The sequence below is a fragment of the Hyaena hyaena genome, unplaced genomic scaffold (assembly GCF_003009895.1).
Source record: "Hyaena hyaena isolate Hyena2069 unplaced genomic scaffold, ASM300989v1 scaffold_467, whole genome shotgun sequence".
Classification (NCBI taxonomy): domain Eukaryota; kingdom Metazoa; phylum Chordata; class Mammalia; order Carnivora; family Hyaenidae; genus Hyaena; species Hyaena hyaena.
In genome coordinates, this window is record NW_024081100.1 from 402,026 (window position 1) to 414,846 (window position 12,821).

Sequence of the window (12,821 nt, forward strand, 5' to 3'; positions counted from 1 at the left end):
CTCCAACCTGCCTCCTCCAGCCCTGTTCTTTCTGGATTGTCTATTTCTTGTCACCTGAATATGTCTTGGACACTTTGCTACCTCATCTAAAGGACGTAGCACCTACTTCATCTAAATCCTAACCACCCTTCAAGTCCCCTTCAGTGGCTCCATCTGAGGACCACTCCCCCGCCCGTGGATACTCTTTGCAGTGAGCTTCCCACCTCTTTGTTCCCATAGCACTCTTTCCCTACACTATTTATGATAGATTGGATTCTTGATCCCTATGATTCGCAGCCCTTGATTAGACATCTCCCTTGTAACTTGACAGGGCCACTAAAATGTGAGAAGGGACATGTGCCCCCTTCAAGCAAAGCTTCGAGAGTGATCTTGTAGCTGTCCCATTGCATTTATTCTCTGCCATAAGAGTGGCGTCTCCTCAGAGAGAGGCTGTCCTTCGAACCTGGGACCTGGAAAGACGAAGGTTTATGGAGTCCACGGTTGATCTTTAGTTCAGCCATCATGAGAATGAAAAATAAACTTCTGTTATTGGCCACTAAAATATTAGAGTTGATGTTACAGTAGCAAAACCTAGCATGAGGCGCCACTCATTTATGGATTTCATGTGCTATTTGGTATTATTATTTATCTTCAAATAAAGTATCCTACGTTCCCAAGATGTTTTCCAGCACCAACAGCCAATTTTCTACTGACATCCAACTGGGTGTCCAACAATTCAGTCCAATCCATAACCTAGAGTTAGCGCAGACCCCACAGGGTAAGGGTGCAGTCCCAAAAAGACTGCCTTCCTTCTTCAGATGTCACTTGCAAGTAGTAAGGCCCCACACCTATGTCCAGTTTGCCTACAAATTGGGGTTCTGGTGACCCACTTCTCAGGTTCCATAATCTTCTAGAACAACTCATAGAACTCAGGGAAACACATTTATTGGTTTACTCAAAAGGATATTATAATGGATAAAAATAATCAGGCAGATGAAGAGCAGGGTCCAGGAGGGTCCTGAGTGCAGGGGCGCCTGTCTGTGTGGAGCTGGAGTATGCCACCCTCTGGGCACGTGAATACACCTACTCACCCAGAAGCTCATCACATTTTGTCTTTTCAGAGGTTTTATAGAATGTAATCTCCAGACCGCCCCTTCCTGGAACTCAGTGAGTGAGTCTGGAAGATCAACCCTATTCTGAGGACACCATAAATACCCTCATTAGCGAAAACTCTAAAACTAAAGGGACTCACTTTGAGTAACAAAAGACACTTACCACCCAGAAAACTCCAAGGATTTTAGGGATTCAGTGCCAGAAATTAAGGACAAAGATGAAATATATTCCTCATCATATCACTTTTGGAAACAGGCACCTGGGTGGCTCAGTCACTTAAGCATCCGACTTTGGCTCAGGTCATGATCTCATGGTTCATAGGCTCGAGTCCTGCATCGGTCTCTGTACTGACAGCTCAGAGCCTGGAGCCTGTTTCAGATTCTGTATCTCCCTCTCTCTCTGCCCCTCCCCCCACTCATGTTCTGTCTCTCTCTGTCTCAAAAATAAAAAAAAAATTTTTTAAACTTTTTAAAGAAAAGGAGACAAATTAGAGCAGACCTGTTAACCCCAAGTTTAGACTAGACCACCATGCTATTGTTGTTTGTTTGTTTGACATGAAAAGTGTGGAACCTTAATAGCATGGGGGTATATCTCAGAGAAAGAACACCCAGGAGACAGAGATTTCAGAAATTTCAGTTATTTGTCTTCAGTAACCTCTCCAGATTATTAGCAGAAAGCCATGGGCTTGCAGAATGGGAGCTTGGTAAATTCTGGCAAATCAATTGACCTGAAGAAGACTGCATGAGAGCAGAGTCATCTAAATGTCTTCAATACTGAGTCCAAATGACCAGAAGCCCATATGTATGTGAGCTGCCTGCATTTTAAACTGAAGAACAGCCTGTCAGCTATATATGTATGTACACACACACACACACACACACACTCACACAGCTTTTTAACAATGATACAAAACTAGCCCTCTGCAAAACACATTTTAATAGCCTTGAGCTGTGCAGAATGAATATTATAATCAATTTTATATAGTCAGTGAGAACATTGATATTTCCCACATTGAATTAATTTCAAAAGCCACGTATTCCATGTATTTAGGCCAAAGACATCTCCTTCAATTCGGACTATGTAAGAATGTTCCTGATGGAGACTCTTGGCATTGAATTTAACAAAGTCAAGGAAGAGAATGTATTGTCACAGAGAGAGGTGGGCACCAAACAAGGGCCAGGTCCTTGGTCCAATCACATGGCCAACCTACTGGGGGAACCAATACCGTGTCTCTGTAGTAAGTTCATGAGGTGAAATATTCTGTGCTAACATTTTTAAGAGAGAGTATATTCTCGGAATAGATGGGCACGAGGTCTTCATACTGTGAGCTGAGGTCCCACACTATATTCAGCTCTACAGTCCTTCAGGAAGAGGTGCACATACACCCGGACACACCCTACCTACACACTCCAATGCCTGCCTCCTAGATGGCATATACTAAATGCCCAGCAAAGGTTTTTAAATGGATGCATGAAGAGATAGACTTAAAATAAAATATCAACCCTTTGCTGCCTACATGTGCCAACCTAATGGCACCACTCACTTAAAAATGAAAACATATCTGGAAGCTTGGGATGGGGAAGTGAGGACCAAGGACCTATTATGTGGTGGGCCCATTACAACCTGTTGTTCATATGTGGAAACTGAGGCTCAGAGAGACAAGTCACGAAACTAGCGTTAAGATAAATTTCTAGGCCAACATGGACCTGCTCCTGCCCAGGATCAACAAACCAAAATTCAGATAACTTTCATGTCCCTACAGATGATCCGTTTGATCAGAAATACGGTATAGTGAGTTGGCTAGTCCCCCAAAGCCAAGCCAACTTGGGCTCTTATTTCCTTCTTCCTTCTCACTCCAATCCAGGTTGCCTAAGTAGCCCTAGCCAATCAGATATTTTCTGTTTTTCTCTTCCCTATTCTTTATGATTTATTTTATTTTATTTTATTTTTAATATTTTTATTTATTTCTAGGAGAGAAAGAGACAGCGTGAGCAGGGGAGGGTCAGAGAGAGAGGGAGACACAGACTCTGAAACAGGCTGCAGGCTCTGAGCTGGCAGTCAGCACAGAGCCCGACGCGGGGCTCAAACCCACGAACCGCGAGATCATGACCTAAGCGAAAGTCGGACGCTTAACCGACTAAGCCACCCAGGCGCCCCATTTATGATTTATTTTATAAATGCTTCCTGCCTTTCTCTCTGTTCTACAGTTCTTGAATGGGGACTGTGGGCTCCATAAAGTGTTAGTTTGTTCATATCACTTAAATTCTCTTTCTCTCTCTCTCTAATTTTAGACAGAGAATCATGCTCAGTGTGGGGCCCCATGTGGGGCTTGATCCTACAACCATGAGATCAGGACCTGAGCCAAAATCAAGAGTCAGATGCTTAACTGATGGAGGTACCTAGGCGCCCCTTAAATGATCTTCTTTAACTGTTTTTTAAAAACTAGGAAGAGGCAGATTCAGCCTTGAACTTAGATCTTTGTATTTCTATTCCATCATAGACTCCTAACCTAGGGAGCCTCAGACCCCCACAGACAGCACATGGGAAGCGTTTATGAGGTGAGAATCCCTATCATTCATCAGATTCTCAAGGCAGGCCGTGGCCTCCAGAAGGCTAAGGTGTGGGCTTGGGGACACGTGCAGGGGCTGGGCTGGTGCAATGGGCATGAAGGAACAGCCAGAGCAGAAGTGACAGAGGATGCATTTTGTTCACCTACCCAGTTTCAACCACTCTGAGCTGATGTACCAAACCCACAGGGGTTACCACTGTCCTGTCCCCAGAGACATCGGGTGAAATGATCTGGTCCAAGTCCCATACCCTCCCTGTGGTATTTTTAAACACGTTCTGGTAAATGAGAGAAACTTAAAATACTGCTGGGTGTGGGGGGCCTGCCACCCTGATAGTTCCTTGGTAGAGAGGAAGGGTGAGAGAGACCCCAGGGATGGGGGCTGGGCCTCCCCAGTCACTCAAGCACATGATGAGGGAGCAGCATTGTGACCTCAGAGGAGAGGGAAGCCAGTGAGCTCGGGTTCTAAGAATGGACTGGAAACAACCATTGATGAATCACATACACAATCTAATTTTCCTCTAGACTTCTAACCATGGGCCTCCCTGAGAATAAGTAGAATGGAGATTTGAAACACTTTTTATTCATTTCACATGGTTGTGTAGGCTCTCACTGCTACCACCAGGCACGGTGCAGGAGAGTCTCTGTAACATAAAGGAGGAGAAGGCACACCCTATCTGTGTGCGTGTTACGCAAACAAGTAATCACAACTGAATGTGACCAGTCCTGTGAGAAACATCATGAAGAGTCTGGGGCGGGGGGGGGGGGCACCTCCAGAGGAAACAATGATTACACATTGGGGAACGAGACGCAGTTCTGTTGGAGGTTCAATGGAATAAACACATACCAAGGGCCAGGCCTTGTACTGGTGTGAGGATAGATGTCTAGACACAGAGTATCTGCTGTCAGGGAGCTCAAAGCCAGGCCCATGGGCCTAGAAGCATGGAAATGACAACCTATCACAACAGGCAATGCATCTAGAATGCAGGCTAGCACAGCTCTGGGGATAACCGTGTGTGTGTGTGTGTGTGTGTGTGTATGTGTGTGTGTGTCTAGGTCCTGGAGAAAGGGATGCCTGAGTTAGGTTTTGCATGATAACAAGAATGTATACGGTTGCAGGTAGAAAGAAACGTATCTACAAAGGCTTTCCAAAGAGAAGCAAAAGTAATAGCATTTGTAGAACACCCACTGGGAGCAAATACTGCACTAAGTGCTTTGCAGACATTAACTCACAGAGCAACTCACCACCCCCACTCTCTGCTTTTTTTTTTTTTTTTTAACATATTCATCCTTTCTTGGATAAAAGGTACAATCCCCAAAAGGCCTACCATACTCCAGGCATAGCTATCTGTCTATCTCTATCTAATTTGTCTATCTATCCATCTTTTCTTTTTTTTTTTCTTTTCTTTATTCTTTTCCTTTCCTTTCTTCTTTTCTTTTCTTTTCCTTTCCTTTCCTTTCCTTTCCTTTCCTTTCCTTTCCTTTCCTTTTCTTTTCTTTTCTTTTCTTTTCTTTTGAGAGAGAGAAAGAGAGAGCATACAGCAAAAGGGCAGAGAGAGAGGAAGAGAATCCCTAGCAGTGCCATTCTCAAAGTGGAGCCCCATGACCATAAGAACATGACCTGAGCTGAAATCAAGAGCTGGCCACTCAACCAACTGAGCCACCCAGGCACCCTTCATCTATCTATCTTTCTATCTATCTGTCATCTATCTATCATCATCTACCTACCTTTCCATATCTATCCCAGTGTTTATTCCAGAAACAGATATGGGATTGTATTTTCTTAAGAAATTATAGTTTTCTTCTAAAAAGCAGAAAACACACTTTCAAAAGTTTTTGTTTACGTCTTCCTTTATTAGATCAGCCGAGGGATGACTGAACAAAAAGAGAACATAATGTTTAGAAGGCAGAGGCGTGATTAATATTTAAATACCTTAAAAGGAGCCTTCTCAGTGGTATATTTCATCTTGTCACCCTGAACTGTTTAAAGTGACACTCCAGGGGCGCCTGGGTGGCTTAGTCGGTTAAGCGTCCGACTTTCGCTTAGGTCATGATCTCGCGGTTCGTGGGTTCGAGCCCAGCGTCGGGCTCTGTGCTGACTGCCAGCTCAGAGCCTGGAGCCTGTTTCAGAGTCTGTGACTCCCTCTCTCTCTCTGACCCTCCCCTGCTCACGCTGTCTCTCTCTCTCTCCTAGAAATAAATAAAAATATTCAAAAAAAAATAAATAAATAAAGTGACACTCCAGATTTTAAAGCAGAAATTCATGGCTTGTCAGAGCATTAGTGGTTATGAACTGGGAACTTAAGTTCTAGAAACCTTTCTGACTCACTAAAGTTTATGGAAGGCTGGAGGGCTCACATGGTGGACCTTCCAGGGATGCTCAAAGGTAGAAACTCTTAAGGCAAATGGTGTACATACCACTGTTGTCCATTGAACTGGACAGTCATGCATGTTTTCAGATTGACCAATGAGCGATTTCCTTGACTAACTAACACTCACAGAAGCATGATTTTTCCTGTGGAAACATGATTTCTTCTGTGACACCAGAGGGAGCATAGGACGAGAGGAATGGGGAGGGGAAAGGCATCACGACGATGTGTTCTTTGGATGTAGAATATTGGATTTATTTTGGTCACAAGAGTAGAGGGCAGTCTTCCTTCCTCTTTCAGCTCTAATATTTCCAAACTTCATCTGTATCCATTTGTACCATTTTTCTCTCCAGTCCCAGAAGAAGGTGTTTTCCTCTGCTGGAAGCTAATGACTTTGCCTGATTTCCAAGACATTTTCCTTTCATCTCTTTAAACACGGGGTGTCCCTCTACCAACAGAGTTACAAACTAAATATTCTTAGACTCTATTTTCACTTTAGCTAATATGTTTCTTTCTTACTTTCTTAAACTGAGATATGGTTGACTTGATTGATATATACAATATATATTAGTTTCAGATGTCCAGCATAATGATTCCATATCTGTATGTTGTGAAATGATCACCATAATAAATCATTAACATCCACCACTCTTACTATATTTGGTGTATTCTCACATGTGGGTTTCTTCCAGATTTTAATATCTCTGGCATCAGGATGTATGGTAGACTTTTTGCAATATGGCCACTGTAGTTCTCCTCCTTGAATCCATGCCCTCGGGTAATCCTTTCCCACGTGGATACTTGAGTTAGCCTTGTGGCTTGCTTTGGCCAATCGAATAGCAGCAAAGACAAAGCTAGCAGAAGTTTGAAAAGCAAGTGTACACTGGGGCTTGTCCCCTTTGCGGAGCTTGGAGCCCTGAGACCACCATTTTAGGACGGATGAACTAGCTTGCTGGAGTGGACACGAAGAAGAGAACCAAGAGACCCCAGCAAATATCCTGACATCCGAGTGAGTGAGGCCATTCCTGAACCATCCAGCCCATTTATCCACCAGCCGATTGGCTAGGAGAGAGAGCTCAGGAGAGACCAGCAGGGGAACTACTTGGTTGAACCAGCCCAAGTGCCAAGCCACAGAATCATGAGCTAATAAATGATTGTTGTTTTAAGCCGCTAAATTTTACAGTGATTTGCTATGCAGTGAAGGCTAAGCAATATACGGTGAATCTTCCAGCTGATGAGGTTGTAATTATAGTGGGCAGCATTTTTTTTTCCTTTCTCAGGGATACATAAAATAATGGTGCAACTTACAATTGATTGTGACTTAGATCAGACGCAATACAGTATTATATGCACTGGCAGATAAGAAAGCTGGAGAGTAGAGGGTTTCTTGCCCAAGGTCTGGAACCAGTAAGTTGTGGAATTTGAATCCACGCAGTCTGACTCCAAGCCTTTGCTCTTACCCTGCATGCACTTCCAGCCACCTGGATGGGGGAGTGTCTGGAGAGCTGGCTGGTAGGAAAGCAGAGGTAGGTTATGAAGGGCATCTTAGAAGTTCTTGTAAAGAGTTTGATTTTGACAATGAGAAGCTAGTTGAATTGGAAGATTGGAGTACTTGTAATTTATTTGACATTGACTAAATACAATATTCATACCACCTCAAGAAATAGGAAGTCGCATTGTGGGGGTGCAGGATAGAGTCTCGAAGTCCTGGATTCATCCAACAACTCTGTCCAAGCAGCACTGCAATGCCGCGGGGGGGGGGGTGTCTAGGAGACCTGGTGGACTCACCCAGTAGGAAGAGGGGTGCACCCATGGAAGTTACTGCCTACACAGCTGTAGGCTAACTCTTCCTCATAAAGTTAATGAAGTTGGTGGATCAGGTGCATTTGAACACTAAAAGGGGTGTGGGAGAAGGGAGGAGTATGGCTTAATTAGGGCCACTGGAGACCATGTGATAATCAGTAGTTACAGACCGACATCACTTTGGTGGAAATACATTGGCATACACTGCCTGCTCTCTAGGCACTTACAGTTTCATGGGGGAGATGGATATGTGCCTAATGTAGACGTAACCTCAAAACAGACTGAATGACAAGTACCCAGCCACTGATGCTAACCCTTTCTTTAACCATCCACTTACCAAAGTCTGGAATTAAAAGCACATTGGCCACTATTAATTCATGTGGCTACACTTCAGATGGCCATGCTCAAAAGCAGTAGATATAGAAGATCATTCATTGTCACAACTCTGCAGTTGGCAGTCACAAGTGGGAGCTTTCGAGACAAGGTCATTGTCAACCTGTCCCTCAGCTTGTCCCAAAAAGGACTCTTTTTAGCTTCTCTAGAAGGTTGATTTTAGACAGCTATAGATTTGGATCTAACCAGAGTTAGCCACAAAATTTTAATCAAGTCAAAATGGGGCCAAGAACAACTGAGAAGAGAGATTCAAACTTCATTAGGAATTGTGCAACATCCAATTGGCTATTGTTCAGTTGGCTACAGAAATGTTTGGGAAAAAAGAAGGTGGAAAAGAGGCTTAAGATTGGGTTCCTGCTTCTCCCCGAGTCACAAAATGGAACTCCCAACCATGGAGTCCAGAACCTTCATTTAATGACAAAACTGAGACCACGGGCTGTCAGTCCCTGTGACACCCTTCTAAAGTAGGTACCATCCTTCCTGTCTTATAGAGGGTGAGATGGGGCTTACTGCCCAACTCTGAAGCTAATGTTCTTAACCACCATGCAATATGCTAACCTTCAAAATCTTTATCTGGTGGTCACAGGACAACCCCATAAAGTGTGAAACTTTTTGAAATGACAGGGGAGATAAGTTTTTTTTTTTGAAGTGTTAGCACTGAAAGGGACCTGAGAAGTTATTTAATTTAGTCCAGAAACCTGAACTTGCCTTCCCTACGTCATGCAGCAGCTTTACCAGAGAGAATAGGAATTGAGACCTAATCCCTGGTTGTGTGTCTTTCCTACGCTAGCACTGTAAATTATCTGCACTAGGGCTAGAAACCCGGGAAGAGCATGCCAATTAGGAGAAATGTGCCTTGGAGGGGGAAGGGACAGTGGAGACAGCCAGTGGCTGCTGTCAAGTGTTATGGGTTGGGTTGTGTTCCCTTCTCCCTCAGAAGGAACCAACCGTACCCACACCTTGATTTTGAGCCTCTCAGCTGTAGAACTGTGAGACAATACATTTCTGTTGTCTAAACTACCTGTTTTGTGATACTGCATAATGGCAGGTTACAAACCAATACAGCACAGAACTTGGATGGGCCTGTGGAAAAGCTGAAGGACTGGTTAGAGAAACAAGAGCAAAGGAAGACGTTCAGATGAAATCATGGGTGAGGAGAGAGAGATCCAAGCAGAGAAACCAAGGATTAGCCCAGTGGAAAGCAATAAAAACCAAAGTGGAGGGCATTTCTAATTTTAGATGGAAAGTCCGTGTGTAGAAGGGGATCTTGGAGAACTGAACTGTTAACAGAGACCACTGGAGTGTCGGCGCCCCTCACCATTGCTGTCCTGGGGATGCCTGGCTCACTTTGGGAGGAAAGTTCTTAAGATATTGCTTGCTCCAGGGAACTCAATAAGCTTGAGGCCTCCAGTGAGCACAGGCTCACAAAAACCTAAGTACCAGTCCAGTCCCGTGGTTATGATATGCATATGCTCTGGAAGCAGATTGCACGATTCCGAGAGTACTTTCGCCCTCACTAGCATTCAGCCTCTGTGCCTCAGTTCATTCCAAACGGGCAAGGCACGGAGGCAGAACCCTTCAAAACCACAGCCACCCCTAAGCAGGATATCCAGGCCCCAAGAACTTGGCAGATGAATACTGCCCTTGAGCAATATCAAGCCTGCATTCTGCTCTCACTATACCCGTTTGATTTGTTTAGGGTTGCTTCACGATCAGGGCATTGCAGAACTCCAGACAAGAGTCTACCCAGCCAGAGACTATGGCGAAACTCCATGTGAAAACCGTGGTGAAATCGGGTTAAAAGGGATTGTGCATGTGGATGCCAAAAATAAAGGCAAGGGAAGCCCTCTGGCCACCAGGATCCAACACCCCCCCTCCCCCGCCCGTCCCCTCATTAATCCCTGCCTGCCTAGAAAGAAGTCAGCAAGACATGCAACTGGGCAAGGAAAATGCCAAAGGGCGTCTGCCGGTCCTCATGGCAACGGGACCCCAGGGCTGGCCGGGCTTCAAGGTTGAGGCTCTACAATTTACCCTTTGCCCTCCACAGATTCACTATGAAATCGAGGTGAGGCGAAGCGACTCTTGCTGAGTTTGCTCGCCGCCTCCCTGCACCCGCCAGCAGGCAGCCCGGCACGCGCGTACCCAGACGAGAGGCGGGCGCGCGTCGGGGGCGGGGCTTGGGGCGGAGGCGGGGCCTGCGGCCGGGGCGGGGCCAGCGGGGCGGGAGCGGCCGGCGCACCCGCCGCAGCTTGGCTCCGGGGCGGCAGAGGCTGGGGCGCAGCCAGGGCGCAGCGGACGGCGGCGGCGCCCTTAAATAGCATCCGGAGCGGGCTCTGGGCAGGCAGTGGGCTGCGGTGAGAGCCGGCGGCGTTGCAGCCCGGCCAGCCGAGGAGGTGAGTGCCCTTGCCGCCGGGAGGCGCGTTTTGGCTGCGGCGCCGGTGGTCTCGGCGGAGGCTCTGGGCTCAGGCTGCCCCGCCGGCCCGAGTCCGGGAGGCGGCGGCGACGCGTGAGCCGCCCCTCGGCTCTCGGGGACGTTCCGCTTTTCCGGCCTCTGCCTTCGGCTCCCCTTCTCGCGGCAGCCGAGGCCTTCGGGCCGCCCGAGCCGCCGCCGCTTCCTGTGCCGGAGCCGGGGATGCCCGGCCGCCGTTTCCCGCGGGTTGCGTGGGCGCGGGGGCTGGTGCACGGCGGGGTCCGGGTGACGCGCGCCGCGGGACCGGCCTCTTGTTTGTGTGACGGCAGGGACCCGCCCGGCCCGGAAGCCGGACCCCGAGCTTCAGATGCCAGGGATGGTCCCGCTGGGCCGGGGCGGATGGTACCCCGCCTGTCCCGGTGACAGGGATTTTGAGGCGCTCTCGGACCGCGCCTGAAATCACCGGAGCCGGACCGTTCAGCTCGCTCTGCGTGATGGTGGCCCCTGCGCGGAGCGCTTGTAGGAGGGTCGGTTGCAGCATCAAAAGCCAGTGCCAAAAGTAGAAATTCTCGCGGTGTCTTCGGAGGAATGCCCATAGCCGTGTTGGAGTCATCGATGTAAGAAGCCTGGTGTTTTTTTGAAATTAGGAAGCAGCGATGATACCCATCACGTTGCGGCGTAGACAGAGAGTGGTGGTAAATGACTTGAATGGACACGTGGACTAGAGCCTAGAGACAGACACTTAGTGTGTGTTTAGAATCACAGACCCCCTCCCCACCCCATCTACTTTCATGGTTATGGAGCTTATTTAAGACCATTGTGAAAGTGCTGTTTGCCTTTTAAAGTTAACAGATTTAAGCATCTTGATGCAGGAGTATCCAAAGTGCCCCCGACTGACAGTCACCCTTTTATTTTTTGTCTTTGCTTAGCCTGAGAAAAACATGAAATCCCACAGTTTCTGACGCACATTTCACCTGTGATTATCACAGGGTAACAGTTATTTGCTTAACACAAACAAAAAGTCCATCGAAAATTTCTGGTTGATTCTGTATTTTCAAGCGGCGATGGCAGGTTAGATGAGCCGATTGGCGGGCTTGAGGAGGTGGAACTTTTAAAGGAAATCTTGCTTCCCCTCAGCGTGGAGCCTGTCTCTGAGACGGACGTTCTTGTCCTCACTCAACTGGGAGAATCGCTTCCCAGGCTGAAACTTGACTCCTTACTTGTGAAAGGCCTGCATTAAACTAAAGTCTTTCTTGAGTTAAGATTCTATGAGGAGGAGAAAAAGAAAATCTCCAAAAGTAGCCAACCTCATACCACCCCGTATGGTATGTATAGGCATATTATAGACCATGTATTATAGACTTGTGTTTTATGCATTTACTGTGAACAGAAGAAACTTTTTTTTAATCATCCTTCCCTCACAATTAGAAGCATTTTGACCTATTTCCTTCCTGTCTCTGTTATGCATATTTTGGGAATATTTTCATTATTACCACAGGCAGCCTGACTAAAAAGAGATCTCTGGGCTTTTTAACTTGGGGCGTTGTGACAAGTGCAGGTTGGGACAGGTTTCTGTTCATATCATAGAAGTATTTTCAGAGCTCTCTCTCTTGCAAATGAAGTTTGAACTCACTGAGAGTGTGCTCACGTACCACAGTGTCATGCTTGATGTCCAGGCCTTACTGCATCTTCCGTTTTTGAGGTCTCTGCCTTGTGAAAAATGGTTGTGTTCAGGGGAGGGGCTGGGGAAAGAGTGGATTGTTCTGTCATCACAGCTGGGGATTGCCCCTCTCTCCCTTCAAGTTTCACTTTTCTGGGAAGAGCGAGACTGTAGGACTATGAGTCATTTCTAGATGTTGATACTTCATAACCTGAGATGAACATATATAATTTTTAAGGTCAGTTGCTAGATTTATTGGGCAGGTTTGCCACATAAAACATAAGCTCATTATTTGTCTGCATGCACTGTCTCCTATATCCAAATACTGTTAAGTTAGAATCCATTAATAACGTTTTATGAACAGTATCGTTTGGATGATGCAATGGGATAGACTCTTGTGTTAAAAAAATACAGGGGCACTTCCTTTAAGGCAGCTCCAAGCTATTGGTATTCCTGTGGCCTTCCTTGAAATATTGGTATTCAAGCCTTTCTGTCTCCTAGGCAGGTTAACCAGGAGGTAGGCTGGAA

General features: G+C 46.4%; 1 protein-coding gene across 4 annotated transcripts in view; it reads left to right on the forward strand.

Moving 5' to 3' along the window:
- The first annotated feature begins 10,457 nt into the window (after positions 1-10,457).
- The window catches only part of ACSL1 (acyl-CoA synthetase long chain family member 1), a 67,605-nt gene continuing 65,241 nt past the window's right edge, over positions 10,458-12,821 (forward strand). For 2 of the 4 annotated variants that reach the window (XR_005532029.1, XM_039253842.1), the window contains exon 1: positions 10,459-10,616. The gene's annotated coding sequence lies outside the window, so the exon portion shown is untranslated. Of the gene's footprint in view, positions 10,617-11,013; positions 11,251-12,821 lie in introns of those variants that run through there. The other 2 variants (XM_039253845.1, XM_039253843.1) reach the window with 2 other exon arrangements.